A 12,176-nucleotide genomic window follows, 5' to 3' on the forward strand; every position below is an offset into this window, starting at 1 on the left:
ACAGAACGAGGAGTAATGGTCTCAAGTTGCAGTGGGGGAGGTTTAGATTGGATATTAGGAACAACTTTTTCACTAAGAGGGTGGTGAAACACTGGAATGCGTTACCTAGGGAGGTGGTAGAATCTCCTTCCTTAGAGGTTTTTAAGGTCAGGCTTGACAAAGCCCTGGCTGGGATGATTTAACTGGGAATTGGTCCTGCTTCGAGCAGGGGGTTGGACTAGATGACCTTCTGGGGTCCCTTCCAACCCTGATATTCTATGATTCTATGATTCTAAGTCCCTTCTTTTTCACCTGAAATTGCGAAGGCGTTCTCGAGGGAAGGTTCCTAGCACTCAGAATTGTGGGAAGAGTCAGGCGGGATAACAGATTCCTGACCAATTAGCTGGTAGTGCGGTATAAGCTCTGGTCCCACACACCCAGTGATGGCCTATTAAGGCCAGAAAGGGTCGGTTGCACCCATTTGTCATATAGGTGTTTGCAAAGGAGGAGGAGTATCCCCCAAAGGGTACAGGGTAATTCTCCTTACGAGGAGTGGTGTTATTTGCATGACTGTAGGGGGAACATGAGATTGATTTCTCTGTTTGATCCCAGGTTGAGAAAAAAATTCATATCTCCATACCCGGCCCGCCACTTTTTAGTTTTGTTTGAATAATCCCATACACCATTGGCCACAATATGCTGAAGGCAACGGTTTTTCCCCAGATCCAGCCCTGTCCCATTACACACCCAACACCAATGACCTTTTCCCTCTACCACACTTATCCATTTAGATGCATTTATTCCCACCGCTTCCCAAGTGTCATTGCTGTTCCATATTTTGTTAAACGGACGAGGCCCTCCAGTGAGGTCTGGGGACTTGAGTGGGATAGCCAGGACAGGAACACCAGTTTGAGAGTGGGCTGGGATGTGGCTGCAGACCCAGCAATTAGAAATATTAAGGGTCTGAGCTATCCACACCTGCTGCTGGATAAAAGAACTATCATCATGATCTCCCCAGACCGTAAGATACCAGCAGCCGAGGAACAGGCAGAGGCGCATGTTGGAGGCAAGGCTCTTCTGGTTCTGACAACCTCAACTGAGGGAACCGCAGTCACAGTTTTACGCCCACCAGGCAGTCGCTACTGCTTTTTTTTTTTTTTTTGTCGTCTTCTTCTGGCAACCCTTACGAGAGCGTAGATTGTAAGGTATTGCAGACTGTTCCTCTAAGTCTTCTTCGGGAGTCAAAATTGACTCTGCGTTGTCCTGACGTGATGATTGGTTCTCTGGGGATGGTGCCTTCTTAAACTGTGAAGCATGTATCCACGTTGCAATGCCAGATAGTTTAATAGCCGTCTGTGTAGTAAGCAGTACCTGATGAGGACCCTTCCACCGGGGCTCCAAGGTGTGCTTTCGATGATGGCGCCATACGTAGATCCAATCACCTGGCTTGAGGTTGTGGCAAGCGTCAGAGGTGGTTTCCGTGGGCCAGGCGGCTCGAACCTGTGAATGGAAGTGACTTACAGCTTGCATTAGTCCCTTGCAATACTGAAGGAGCGCACTGTGAGTCAAGTTCAAATCTGGAACGGGAGTAATGGTAGTCAGAGCTCGCATAGGGCGTCCCATAACAATTTCAAAGGGACTTAATTTGTGCCTTTGGGATGGAGTGGATCTCATGTCCATAAGGGCTAATGGTAAGGCTACTGGCCAGCTTAATCCTGTAGAGTCACAAATTTTAGCAAGCTTATTCTTAAGTACACCATTTCGTCTTTCAACTGCAACTGCACTCTGTGGGTGGTAGGGACAGTGCAACAGGTGTTTGATATGCAATATATGGTCCAGGTGTTGAACAAGTTGTCCAGTAAAATGTGTACCCCGATCACTGGACAGAATACCAGGAATCCCCTTGGCAGGCATGTTGGAGACCCCAGGGCATGGCCACTAGTTAAGTCGAGGGGATGGAAGGCCATAAGGGTTGAGGAAGTCTCCCTGCTGAAGGCCTAAGGGCTTCTTCTCAAACCCCCTTAATAGAATTCAGGCCTGGCTGGTTTGAGTAAGCTCTTTTGCTCTTAAAACAATGTTGCAGTCGCAGATAATGCTCATAGTGTAAGGTTTGCTGACGCCAAGCTAAAGATAATAGGAAATAGTTACAAGGCCAGACAGAATGTGCTCGTTGTTTAAGTTGCTAGGAATACTTGTTAGAGGTTGCAGGAAATAAACATTGTTGTAACCCATATAAAAAAGGCAGAGTATTTGTGCAAAGTTTTAATTGGCTGATGTGTAAGTGCAGTAGCATTAAGGAATATAAAAGTGTGTGTAATGACCTGCTCTGGTGTGCAGGATTTGAGATTCTATTCTCCCTGTACCTTGTTTGCAGCTGCAAATAAACTTTTCTGCTTCTCCACCCCGTTGTGATTATTGAGTAAAATACACCGGGTAACGAACCCCTGCTGTTGTTTTGCCTCTCGGCACTGGGTGCCAGCAACAGCTTTTGGCGTCCCTGGGTAGGCAACGAGGCTGCAATTTAGCCTTGCCCGGATCCCTTCCGGAGGTTGAGGATTGCAGTGACAACCGACGCCCAGCGCGCACCGGTGAGTTCATCAGCGGCCTCGGAGGACACACAGTTTGATCGACCCCAGAGGGCACAACGGTGCAATGCACTCACATAGTGGAGAAGCAGCTGTGGGCGACGCTGGGAGAACTGGTCCCTTGGATAAGGTAGGAACCTTTTGAAATCCGGATTATATGCTCTGTTGGAAACTGGGGATGCCCAGAGTTACCCTGTAAGTATGGGACAGGAACAGAGCACGGGAGGTAGGGTACGGTGCACGCCCCTAGAGTGTATTTTAGTAAATTGGAAGGTATTTGGATCAGATCCAATGACTAAGGGTAAATTGAAGCGATTTTGTATGGTTGACTGGCCTCAGTACCAATTAGAGGACCAGGAACAGTGGCCTCCCAGAGGATCACTAAATCATAATACAATCCTCCAGTTAACTCCTGTTCTGTCAGCGAACGGGGAAGTGGAATGAGCATTCGTATGCTTACTTGTTTATGACCTTGTGGTTTCGTACTGATATTTTACAATGCTGTAATTTAACCCCGATTGGCCCGGTAGCAATTAATGTCAGTCCCCAGACCCCCACCCCAAATGTAATGGCAGATCCGATGTCTCCTTTGGCCCCTACACCCACACAGAGCGAGGCTCAGAGTAAAATTCCTAGTGAAGCTCATAGTGAGGTTCGAGCTCCATCTGTTGGACTATACCCGTTACTTACCGAGACTAAAAATCGCCCGTAATGCAATAGAAAGAACAAGCTGCTCTTACTATGTAGGTCTATACTCCTTTTAATCTTTTAATCCTTTTAATCCTATGAACCTGGCCGCTTTCAAAGCACAGGCTGGAGAATTTTCTATCAACCCAAGCAAGTTTGAATTGGTTTTTGAGGGATGTCTTAGTAGCTACAAGCCAGACTGGGATGATTGTAATGTCCTTCTGTGAACATTATTGACTAAGGTTGAATGAGAACAGGTCATAGCTAAAGCAAGGGAGGAAGCAAAGAGGCGATATGACCAGGACTGTAACAATATCCTGACCCCAGATGATCAGGTTCCTATAAAGGATCCTAGGTGGGACCCAAATGACAATCAGGCTATGACCCACTTTACCTCCTATAAGGAGCTGCTACTGTATGGACTCCGTCATGCAGCTGTTAGACAGAATAATTGGACTAAACCACATAAGGTAGTGCAAGATCCAAAGGAAAGCCCTGGAGCCTTTTTACAGCGCATTCAAGACACGATCCGACAGTATACCAATGCAGATCCTAATGATACACAAACTGAGGCAATTATTAAAGGAGTATTTACAAGCAGGGCAGCCCCTGACATTAAGAGAAAGCTACAGAAAAAGGAGGATTTGATGGGTATGACCATGGCACAGATTTTAGAAGCAGCAAATCAAGTATATAGTTTAAGAGAAGTGGAGAAGGAGAAGAAGCAAGTGAGATTGATGGTAGTGGCAGTGCAGGCAAGTACAAAGGAAAGTAAACAAGAAGGAAGGGGCCGTGGACGCGGACATCCAGGCCCGCGGGAGAGACGACTGGGGCACAATCAGTGTGCCCTGTGTCGGCAAGAGGGACACTGGAAGAATGAGTGCCCAAACAAAAAGGAAAGAGGGGGTACCTCTATGATGGCAATAGAAGAACAGAAATAGGGGTGTCAGGGGAGACGGATCATCCTACCCCCGGAACCCCGAGTAAAAATGTGGGTGGGAAATGAAAAAATAGATTTTTTAGTAAACTCTGGAGCGGCGCAAACTGCTGTAAATCAACTCCTTCAGTTGCCAGTAGCAGACTCCCTCACTGTGACAGGAGCCACAGGCAAAGATACCAAGCAAAGCTCTTAGAAAACCCTGAGGTCAAGCTGCGGCCTTGTCCATCCCTTAACCCTGCCACCCTCCTACCAGAAACTGAGAAATAGGAATATGACTGTTTGAAGATCACAGATGCCCAATATTCTAGCCGCCCGGACTTGAAGGATGTGCCCCTCCCAAATGCAAATTATGAGTGGTACACTAATGGTAGCAGCATGGTGATAAATGGGCAAAGAAGGGCGGGTTATGCTATTGTGACTCTCAAAGATACCGTGGAAGCTGAAAGTTTGCCCGCTGGGTCCTCTGCCCAATTGGCTGAGCTAGTGGCCCTGACCCGTGCACTCGAACTGTCTAAAGGAAAACGGGTCAATATTTTCACTGATTCCAAATATGCTTTTGGTGTGCTGCATGCTGGCCTGTGAAAGCAGAGGGGAATGCTGACAGTCCAAGGATCTCCAGTCAAGTACGGGCCCCAAATTCTCCGGCTTCTAGAGGCAGTGCAACTCCCTTCGGAAGTGGCAGTGGTATACTGTAAGGCCCATCAGAGGGAGGATCAAAATGTGACCGGGGTAATGCCAGGGCAGATAGAGAGGCGAAGCATGCTGCCACCCTGATGTCCCCTCAGACTGAGAATACCTATATGCATGCCCTTATCCCATCAGTGGGGGAGCTCCCGAACCCTCAGTATTCTGGGGAGGAGAAACAGCTAGCTGACAAACTTGATCTCCAGGAAAAGGAGGGATGGCTTCATTCCCTGGAAGGGAAAGTCCTCTTACCAAAGGGCCTAATTCTGCCAGTATTACAGAAATTACATCAAACCACTCATGCTGGTAGGGAGGCACTTATCCAACTAATGGGAAAGTACTTCATAACCTCCAGACTCCGACCCCTGGCTGCCCAGGTACAAGCGGACTGCTTAGTTTGTCAAAAGAATAACCCCTGACCAGGACACCCAGTACCACCAGCGGCCCTGGAACCCACTCCAGGCCCCGGACAGGTGTGGCAAACAGACTTTACTGAGTTTCCCCGGACCCAAGGGTTTAAGTATCTCCTTGTTATAGTGGATAGATTCAGCGTTTCCATGTCGCAATTGCACTGCCAGGACAGTGGCTCTCAGGTTTGTTAAGGAGATTATTGCTCACTTTGGACTTCCCCAGTGGATGAAATCTGACAATGGAACACACTTCACGTCAAAAATCGTCCCAAGCATCTCAGATGCCTTACAGATTCCCTGAAAACTCCATACACCCTGGAGACCACAAGCCAGTGGGGTAGTGGAGTGGACCAATCAGACCCTTAAGCGACATCTCTCGAAAGTATGCCAGGAGGCCTCCCTATGGTGGCCTGATGCCCTGCCCCTAGTTCTGCTCCGCATCCGTGCTCTCCCAAAGGGTAGATTAGGGCTCAGTCCTTTTAAAATTATGTTTGGAAGAGCATGGCCTATGAATGGTACACCGGTTGTGTCGGGGGAAAGTGGGAATTGGGGAATGGGTTTTTGTCTCCATATATGTGTTCCCTGTCTGGTGTTCTTTTGTCTCTTCACAGGTATACTAAGGATTCCCAGCCTCTACCCTTGGATTCGCCCATCCACTCCCTGCAGCCTGGTGATTCAGTGCTCGTACGTACCTGGAAAGATGAGCCCCTTCAGGAAAAGTGGACCCTTTACTATTCTGCTGGTCTCCCACATGGCAGCAAAGGTCAAGGAACACAAGAATTGGATTCATTATACCCGGCTGAAAGCAGTGTCTACCCCCCCGGCTGAAAGGTGGACCGTGCATTCAGCACCCTCCACTAAGAATCTTGGACTAAAGTTACTATTTAAATGGCAGCCCGCCGGGAAGGCAGGAAAATAGATGGGAGGGTATATTTTATTCCCCCTCTTGGCCAGGTGCCTAACCGGTACTGCTGTTTCAGGCATTGTACCCGTAAACACCTGGCTGGCACTGGCCCAGAGTGCAGTGAACGCAACGTCGTTCTCAGAGAACCTTATTCTCAGAGAGCGAGGCAGCAGCTCTGGCCTTTTCCTTAGTTGGTATCTCTGGGCTTGTGGTGCATAATTATCACACAGTAGAGCACCTTGCCTGCATGGTGGCAAAGGCCATTAATTTAACCTCAACCATCCTGGCCCAACTCTTACATGAGTTAGGGGAAGTACGTCAGGGTATGCTACAAAACAGGCTGGCTGTGAACTATTTGCTTCTACGCCATGGTCACCTATGCCAGGAGTTTGCAGGCATGTGTTGCTTTAATATAACAGATGCAGGGCCATCCGTAGAAGCTGATTTACAACGCCTAAAGCAGCTGGTAAAGGGAATTCATTAGCAAACTGGGAAGGACTGGCTAGGCTCTTTATTTTCTAGTTAGGGCCTTTCCCCGTGGCTAAGTGGGTTGTTTAGCCTATTATTTAAGGGTTTTTTCCCCTGTATTAATCATGTTATGTGTACTGTGTTGTATGTGGTCCTGTGTAAAAATGCTTATTTTGCATAGTTTTAAAAATTTTATTCTTATGCATAGCCCGCTAGTAAGTAAATAAAAATAAAAAAACTCAAGCAATAAAAATAAGTATTCTCAAAGAAGGGAATTGTTGGAGACCGCAGGGCATGGCCACTAGTTAAGTCAAGGGGATGGAAGGCCATAAGGGTCGAGGAAGTCTCCGTGCTGAAGGCCTAAGGGCTTCTTCTCAAACCCCCTTAATAGAATTCAGGCCTGGCTGGTTTAAGTAAGCTCTTTTGCTCTTAAAACAATGTTGCAGCTGCAAATAATGCCTCATAGTGTAAGGTTTGTTGACGCCAAGCTAAAGATAATAGGAAATAGTTACAAGGCCAGACAGAATGTGCTGGTTGTTTAAGTTGCTAGGAATGCTTGTTAGAGGTTGCAAAAAATAAACATTGTTGTAACCCATATAAAAAAGGCAGAGTATTTGTGCAAAGTTTTAATTGGCTGATGTGTAGTGCAGTAGCATTAAGGAATATAAAAGTGTGTGTAATGACCTGCTCTGGTGTGCAGGATTTGAGATTCTATTCTCCCTGTACCTTGTTTGCAGCTGCAAATAAACTTTTCTGTTTCTCCATCCCGTTGTGATTATTAAGTAAAACACATGGGGTAATGAACCCCTGCTGTTGTTTTGCCTCTCGGCACTGGGTGCCGGCAACAGGCATAATATGATTTAAGAAACATTTGGCAACAGACAGTGAGTCAGCTTTGCGACAAGGAAAGGCTTCAATCCAACCAGAGAATAAACATACCATAACCAATATAAATTCATATTGTTGACACTTAGGCATTTGTACAAAATCAAGTTGCCAATGCAAGAACGGTGCTTGAGGCAGGCCCCGGAACCCCTGGACCACTTTTACAGGTTTACCAATATTATGGCTTTGGCAAATGGTACAGGCTGCACAATGGCGGGCTGCAAAAGAGCTAAAATGGGGGGCCCACCATCCTATCTTAGGTACAGCAGAGACCATCCCCTCCTTTCCGACATGCGAAACACCATGTAGCAGGGTGGCCAGAGACGGGTAGAGTGAAAAGGGGGCTACAAAGGCGCCAGTAGGTGAGCGCCAAAAAGAATTGGGATGTAAAGAGCAACCTTGGGCAACCCAGGATTCTTTCTCGGTTTCTGGGGCAGTCTTGGAGCAGGGCGAGGTCAGTGAGGGACCAGGAGGGTAAGAGGAGAGCAGAGAACAAGGGAATCAGACATTTCGACTAGGCGTGCTGCAGCAGCCACAGCACGCAGGCAGGGGGTAAGCCTTGGGCAACAGGGTCTAAAGTGGCAGAGAAATAAGCCACTGGGCAGTTCTTTTCTCCGTGCATCTGAGTGAGAACTCCAAGCGCACACCTAGATTGTTCGTGGCAGAAAAGGGTAAAAGGCTTAGAATAGTCAGGCAGCCCTAAGGCAAGGGCAGAAGCCAAACCCTGTTTGTGGGAAACAAAGGCAGAATTGGCCTCAGGGGGCCAAGCATGGGGTCAGGCACAGAGAAGCGAGTGAGTTCCTAGAGAGGTTTTGCAAGGGAGGCATATTGGGGAATCCATTGTCTGCAAAATCCAGCCATGCCTAAAAACTTCCGGACCTGGCGTGGGGAGTGGGGTCGGGGAAAGCTAAGGATAGCTTGGACACGGGTGGGAGAAAGTGCACGGGAACCCTGGGAGAGGAGAAAGCCAAGGTATGTGACAGAAGCTTGACAGAGTTGCAGTTTAGAGCGAGAAGTTGTGAGCCTTATTTGCTAGGGCAGTAAGGAGCACTAAAGAGTCAGTTTCAGAGGCAGACAGTGAAGGGGAACAAAGGAGTAGATCATCTACATATTGGACTCGTGTGGACCTGGACGGGAAAACAAGGTCAGCAAGGTCTCAGGCTAATGCTTGGGAAAAATATGATGGGCTTTCAGTATACCCCTGGGGCAGTGTGGTCCATCTGTACTGTCGCCCCTTGTAAGAAAAGGCAAACAGGAACTGGGAGTCAGGGTGAACCGGGACAGAAAAGAAAGCAGAGCACAAATCAACAACAGTAAAATGAGTTGCATCTGGTGAGATAGAAGCCAGAATCTTTGAGAGAGGCAAGTTTTGATTCTGTCCACCTATGATTTGCCTCTTCCCACCACTGCATGAAACAATCAACCTCTTCTTTTGCCAATTTAGTTTTAGGTTGGCCGAGTTTGCCTTTTAAGACGTCTACTCGGTCTTTGTCCCAAGATCCTAACAGTGGCCACTGCATTTTGGGATTCTCCTGAGTTAGCCTAGATCATTTTCCCAGAAATTTACAGGAGTCCGGACCCTTCCTAAAATACATAAAATGAGCCGACGTTCCTTTAGGGAACTGTCCCGATTTAGACATCTGGTTACCCATAGAGGAGGACTTTACACACCAATCACACAAGAAGGAAAGTCAGGTTCGTCAGAGCGATGCCCGGTGCAACACACAAAAGGAGCCCACAGGCTACTGCCTCAGTCGCCCTTGCTTTCACACCAAGGGTTTTACCCAAGGCGCAGTGCGGTTGCGATTGTGCAGATTTCACTCACTCAGATCATGGGGACAGGAACCTTTTGGTCAGCCGATCCCCGGACGGAGACGGCGCCCAGACTCAAACACACCACAGGGAGGATGGATAGACACAGAGACAAGACAGTCCTCAGTCCGGACAAAACACAGAAATAATTACCTAACCAGATTCCTGATGTCAGATCCCAGGATCCCTACCAGAACAGAGTGGGAACCAACAGGTTTGATGGCGTAGACTTCACTGTGGTCATGCACCCTTCCGTTCTGGCGGAGGACTGCTTGGGCCAAATGCCCAAGTGCTGGTTTACCACGGCCGTCCTAAGAATGGTCAGGAGTCACACGGCCCCAGTGAAGACGGTTGCCATCTCGGTGGAACCTCCAAATTGTCAAAGTCAGATTCAAGACTCACTGAAATTGTCAGACCACTCTGTTTATTAGCAAAGCGCTTTGCCAATGCACCCAGATATATGTGAGCCCCCTGCAAAAGCTCAAGTTAACTTATTTATACAGATAAACCAAAGCCAATTTAACACAGGAGACAAAAGGAAGCAGAAACTGACAAATATACATACATATCTTATTTGCATACTAATGTTTACCAATCTCCTAGCTCAGTAGGAGCTCTAAGTTAATTAGTTTGAGGACCCATTGTCTCACAGTCCTTAATGTTTCTCTTCCTGACAACTATATTTCAACAAACCTTTCAAGCAGCATTTCTTTTATGAATTATACTTTCAATATAATTCATTCTACTTTCACAAGGCCCTGGGAGGATGTTGGATCTTGCCCAAAGGGTGGGTGGTAGGGCCCACCCTGCACTTACCCTGCAGCGGTGACTCCTGTCCCATAGCTCTGGGGCCAGCTCCCTGCTCTAGGTGTGGCAATCTGGTGCCCAGGGTCACAGTGCTGCTCAGGTTTGGCCCTGTCATCTCTCCATCATCATGACACAGGGCAGGTGAGCCAAATTTGAGTGAGTGACCTGCGACCTCGAAATGCTCAGACCAGGCATCTGGGTCCAGCCCCTTGGGACAGGAACCACAAGGACCACCACCACCGCAGGGTGAGTTTTTCATTTTATGTCGTTTTTTATGTTCTTTTTTGTTTTATTTCATGTTATTTAGCATTTGCAAAAAACACTGAGCTTACTATTCAGCTTAGAGGAGCAAGACAAGAACAGCCATGTAACTGAAGTCACTAAATGGACAAGACACATTGTTATACAGCTGTAACTTATGTTTATCATTGCTTGTTCTTCTGCCCTCCCCTTTCTGGTGTGTGTAAGATTCTCACCTGGCTGCCATGTGCATTATTAAGGCTCCAAACCTGAAATTATCTCTACCAGGTGGATCCCTGCACCCAAGTGGAACCATGCAAATTGCATTGTAGGATCATGGCTTTAAAAATTACATACCGGTCTGAAAACATCATACCTATTATTGTATTATTTAATTCTGAAATCAATGGTGTGCCACATAAGCACAAGGGTCCACTCACCCGCTCCACGTTGCAGGATTGGGGCCCAAGTTGACTATGTCTCTTGTGTGGGAGGTGGCTCTGGGCTGAGCCTGGAGCAGGAGCTCGGGGTGCTGGAGGAGGTGTGGGGTGCAGGCTCTGGGAGGGAATTGGGGTACAGGAGGGGGCTCATGGCTGGGGCAGGGGGTTGGGGTGCTGGAGAGGGTGTGGGCTCTGGGCTGGGCAGTGGGGCGGAGGGGTTCGGAGTGTGGCAGGGGGCTCCGGGCTGAGCCTGGGGCACGGGGTTGGGGTGCAGGAGTGGGTGCAGGCTCTGGGAGGGAGTTTGGGTGCATTAGCAGGCTCAGGGCTGGGGCAGGGAGCTGGGGTGCAGGAGGAGTTTCAGGGTGCAGGCTCTGGCTAGGCGGTGGTTACCTCGGGCGGCTCCCGGTAAGCAATCGGCATGTCTGGCTTCTAGGCTCAGGGGAGCCTAGGTGGTTTTGTATGTTGCCCTGCCTGCAGGCACTGCCCCTGCAGCTCTCATTGGTCACGGTTCCTGACCAATGGGAGCTGTGGAGTTGGCAGTCGGGGTTGGGGCAGTGTGCAGAGACCCCCTGGCTGCCCCCACCTAGGAGCTAGAGGGCCATGCCGGCCACTTCCAGGAGCTGTGTGGACCCAGGGAAGGTAGGGAGCTGGCCTTAGTCCTGCTACGCTGCTGACTGAATTTTTAGGGGCCTAAAATCTCCCAGATTGGCTTCAATAGCTACCGGAGGACTGAGGCCCATTCTGGGAGATCCCTAGCCAGTCCAGGAAGGTTGGCAACCCTAGCAGCACCCCATGCTATGAGGGGTGAGGGTCATGGTGCTTCTGCGCTGCTGGAGGTTGAGAATGGGAGCAGTACAGGAGACAGCACTGGCAATTCTTGCAATAATTCCTGTGATACGTAGAGGGGTTTGTCAAAGCCTCAGCACCTGAAGTCACGTTATCAGTGGTGGCACTCAGCATGAAGAGACTGAGCAATTGGCAAGGCCCCTCACAGCTCAAAAAGCCCTAGGGTTGCCAACTTTCTAATTGCACAAAACTGAACACCCTTGCCCGCCCCTAACCTGCCCCTTCTCTGAGTCCCAACCCCCAATCACACCATTCCCCTTCCCTCTGTCGCTTGCTCTCCCAGACCTTCACTCACTTTCACCAGGCTGGGGCAGGGGATTGGAGCACGGGAGGGGGTGAGGACTCGGGCTAGGGGTGCAGGCTTTGGGCTGGGGCCTCAAATGAGGGGTTCAGAGTGCGGGAGGGGGCTCAGTGCTGAGGTAGAGGGTTGGGGTATTGGAGAGGAGGCAAGCTCAGCGAGGGAGTTAGGGTTCAGGAGGGGGCTCAGTG

Source organism: Lepidochelys kempii, chromosome 1 (genome assembly GCF_965140285.1).
Source record: "Lepidochelys kempii isolate rLepKem1 chromosome 1, rLepKem1.hap1, whole genome shotgun sequence".
Taxonomy (NCBI): domain Eukaryota; kingdom Metazoa; phylum Chordata; order Testudines; family Cheloniidae; genus Lepidochelys; species Lepidochelys kempii.